The sequence below is a fragment of the Oncorhynchus masou genome, unplaced genomic scaffold, assembly GCF_036934945.1.
Source record: "Oncorhynchus masou masou isolate Uvic2021 unplaced genomic scaffold, UVic_Omas_1.1 unplaced_scaffold_2082, whole genome shotgun sequence".
Lineage (NCBI taxonomy): Eukaryota > Metazoa > Chordata > Actinopteri > Salmoniformes > Salmonidae > Oncorhynchus > Oncorhynchus masou.
The window spans coordinates 27,501-31,849 of record NW_027008564.1 but is presented as its reverse complement, the minus strand read 5'-3'; the positions used below and the strand labels follow the sequence as shown (position 1 = coordinate 31,849).

The 4,349-nt window shown below is 52.7% G+C and overlaps 1 pseudogene; it reads left to right on the top strand.

Moving 5' to 3' along the window:
• The first annotated feature begins 1,049 nt into the window (after positions 1-1,049).
• Positions 1,050-4,349, top strand: part of LOC135532879 (mothers against decapentaplegic homolog 9-like) — a 22,229-nt pseudogene continuing 18,929 nt past the window's right edge.

Below are 4,349 nucleotides of genomic sequence, written 5' to 3'. Positions count from 1 at the left end.
TTCCAGACGTTCCTCCCTCCTCCTGGTCTCTTTGGGAAGCACAAACGGAACCAAAGAACCCGAACTTCCCTCACTCCTCTACCTGCGTGGAAGTTAATCCATCCCATTCCCTCTATCCCATTCTCCCCCCCCTCACCTCCATCCATCCCATTCCCTCTATCCCCTTCTTCCCCCCTCACCTCCATCCCATTCCCTCTATCCCCTTCTTCCCCCCTCACCTCCATCCATCCCATTCCCTCTACCCCCTCACCTCCATCCATCCCATTCCCTCTACCCCCCTCTCACCTCCATCCATCCCATTCCCTCTATCCCCCCTCACCTCCATCCATCCCATTCCCTCTATCCCCCCTCACCTCCATCCATCCCATTCCCTCTACCCCCCCTCTCACCTCCATCCATCCCATTCCCTCTATCCCCCCTCACCTCCATCCATCCCATTCCCTCTATCCCCTCTCCCCCCTCACCTCCATCCATCCCATTCCCTCTACCCCCCTCTCACCTCCATCCATCCCATTCCCTCTATCCCCCCTCACCTCCATCCATCCCATTCCCTCTATCCCCCCTCTCACCTCCATCCATCCCATTCCCTCTATCCCCCCCTCTCACCCCCATCCATCCCATTCCCTCTATCCCCCCTCACCCCCATCCATCCCATTCCCTCTATCCCCCCTCACCTCCATCCATCCCATTCCCTCTATCCCCCCCTCACCTCCATCCATCCCATTCCCTCTATCCCCTCCCCCCTCACCTCCATCCATCCCATTCCCTCTATCCCCCTCTCACCTCCATCTATCCCATTCCCTCTATCCCCTCTCCCCCTCACCTCCATCCATCCCATTCCCTCTATCCCCCCTCTCACCCCCATCCATCCCATTCCCTCTATCCCCCCCCCCTCTCACCCCCATCCATCCCATTCCCTCTATCCCCTCCCCCCTCACCCCCATCCATCCCATTCCCTCTATTCCCCCCTCACCTCCATCCATCCCATTCCCTCTATCCCCTTCTCCCCCCCTCTCACCCCGTCCATCCCATTCAATCCATTACACCTCAATCCATTATGCACTCGTCCACCTCCATTACGTCACTCTTCTCCTTCACCAGTCCAGCGGTGAAGAGGCTGCTGGGATGGAAACAGGGCGATGAAGAGGAGAAGTGGGCGGAGAAGGCTGTGGACTCCCTGGTGAAGAAAGTAAAGAAGAAGAAAGGAGCGATGGAGGAGCTGGAGAAGAGCTCTCAGTTGCCCCGGAAAACCCAGTGAGTGACTGTGTGTGTGTGGTGTGGTGTGGTTTGTGGTGTGTATGTGTGTTGTTGTGTGTGTTATTTCGTAGATCTGGATTTAAATATATATATATATTTTTTTTCTTTACCTTTATTTAACCAGGCAAGTCAGTTAATTTAAGAACAAATTCTTATTTTCAATGACAGCCTAGGAACAGCGGGTTAACTGCCTGTTCAGGGGCAGAACGACAGATTTTGTACCTTGTCAGCTCGGGGATTTGAACTTGCAACCTTTCGGTTACTAGTCCAATGCTCTAACCACTAGGCTACCCTGAACCCCCTCTACCTCCTTCATCTCCTCTAATATCATCGTGAGGTGAAGTGTTTCTGTCCATCCAACCTCTCTCACTTCCTCCTCTATGTGTCTCTGACCCCCCCTCTCTACCTCCTCCATCTCGTCTATGTGTCTCTGACCCCCCTCTCTACCTCCTCCATCTCCTCTATGTGTCTCTGACCCCCCTCTCTACCTCCTCCATCTCCTCTATGTGTCTCTGACCCCCCTCTCTAACCCCTCCATCTCGTCTATGTGTCTCTGACCCCCCTCTCTACCTCCTCCATCTCCTCTATGTGTCTCTGACCCCCCTCTCTACCCCCTCCATCTCGTCTATGTGTCTCTGACCCCCCCCCCTCTACCTCCTCCATCTCCTCTATGTGTCTCTGACCCCCCTCTCTACCTCCTCCATCTCCTCTATGTGTCTCTGACCCCCCTCTCTACCTCTTCTTCCTCCTCTGTGTCACTGCCCCCCCTCTACCTCCTCCATCTCCTCTATGTCGCTGACCCCCTCTCTACCCCTCCATCTCCTCTATGTGTCTCTGAACCCCTCTCTACCTCTTCTTCCTCCTCTGTGTCTCTGCCCCCCCTCTCTACCTCCTCCATCTCCTCTGTGTCGCTGACCCCCTCTCTACCCCCTCCATCTCCTCTATGTGTCTCTGAACCCCTCTCTACCTCTTCTTCCTCCTCTGTGTCTCTGCCCCCCTCTCTACCTCCTCCATCTCCTCTATGTGTCTCTGACCCTCTCTCTACCTACTCCATCTCCTCTATGTGTCTCTGACCCCCTCTCTACCTCCCCCATCTCCTCTGTGTCTCTGACCCTCTCTCTACCTCCTTCATCTCCTCTATGTGTCGCTGACCCCCTCTCTACCTCCTCCATCTCCTCTATGTGTCTCTGACCCCCTCTCTACCTCTTCTTCCTCTTCTGTGTCTCTGCCCCCCTCTCTACCTCCTCCATCTCCTCTGTGTCTCTGACCCCCTCTCTACCTCCTCCATCTCCTCTATGTGTCTCTGACCCCCCGCTCTACCTCCTCCATCTCCTCTATATGTCTCTGACCCCCTCTCTACCTCCTCCATCTCCTCTATGTGTCTCTGACCCTCTCTCTACCTCCTCCATCTCCTCTATGTGTCTCTGAACCCCCTCTACCTCCTTCATCTCCTCTATGTGTCTCTGACCCCCCTCTCTACCTCCCCCATCTCCTCTGTGTCTCTGACCCTCTCTCTACCTCCTTCATCTCCCCTCTATGTGTCGCTGACCCCCTCTCTACCTCCTCCATCTCCTCTATGTGTCTCTGACCCCCTCTCTACCTCTTCTTCCTCCTCTGTGTCTCTGCCCCCCTCTCTACCTCCTCCATCTCCTCTGTGTCTCTGACCCCCTCTCTACCTCCTCCATCTCCTCTATGTGTCTCTGACCCCCCGCTCCTACCTCCTCCATCTCCTCTATGTGTCTCTGACCCCCTCTCTACCTCCTCCATCTCCTCTATGTGTCTCTGACCCCCCGCGCTCTACCTCCTCCATCTCCTCTGTGTCTCTGACCCCCGCTCTACCTCCTCCATCTCCTCTGTGTCTCTGACCCCCTCTCTACCTCCTCCATCTCCTCTATGTGTCTCTGACCCCCTCTCTACCTCCTCCATCTCCTCTATGTGTCTCTGAACCCCCTCTACCTCCATCTCCTCTATGTGTCTCTGACCCCCCTCTCTACCTCTTCCACCAGGTAAGTGTGTGACGATCCCTCGGTCTCTGGACGGTCGTCTCCAGGTGTCCCATCGTAAAGGTCTCCCCACGTCATCTACTGCAGAGTGTGGAGGTGGCCCGACCTACAGTCTCATCATGAACTCAAGGCCTTGGAGTGCTGCCAATTACGCCTTCGGATCCAAACAGAAAGACATCTGTATCAACCCCTACCACTACAGACGGGTAGAGACACCAGGTATGTAACTATAGTAACCCCTACAGACACCAGGTATGTAACTATACTAACCCCTACCACTATAGACGGGTAGAGACACCAGGTATGTAACTATAGTAACCCCTACAGACACCAGGTATGTAACTATACTAACCCCTACCACTATAGACGGTAGAGACACCAGGTATGTAACTATAGTAACCCCTACAGACACCAGGTATGTAACTATAGTAACCCCTACAGACACCAGGTATGTAACTATAGTAACCCCCCTACAGACACCAGATATGTAACTATAGTAACCCCTACCACTATAGACGGGTAGAGACACCAGGTATGTAACTATACTAACCCCTACAGACACCAGGTATGTAACTATATTAACCCCTACAGACACCAGGTATGTAACTATAGTAACCCCTACAGACACCAGGTATGTAACTATATTAACCCCTACAGACACCAGGTATGCAACTATATTAACCCCTACAGACAGGTACAGAGACACCAGGTATGTAACTATAGTAACCACTACAGACACCAAGTATGTAACTATAGTAACCCCTACAGACAGGTACAGAGACCAGGTATGTAACTATATTAACCCCTACAGACACCAGGTATGTAACTATATTAACCCCTACAGACACCAGGTATGTAACTATAGTAACCCCTACAGACACCAGATATGTAACTATAGTAACCCCTACCACTATAGACGGGTAGAGACACCAGGTATGTAACTATACTAACCCCTACAGACACCAGGTATGTAACTATATTAACCCCTACAGACACCAGGTATGTAACTATAGTAACCCCTACAGACACCAGGTATGTAACTATATTAACCCCTACAGACACCAGGTATGCAACTATATTAACCCCTAC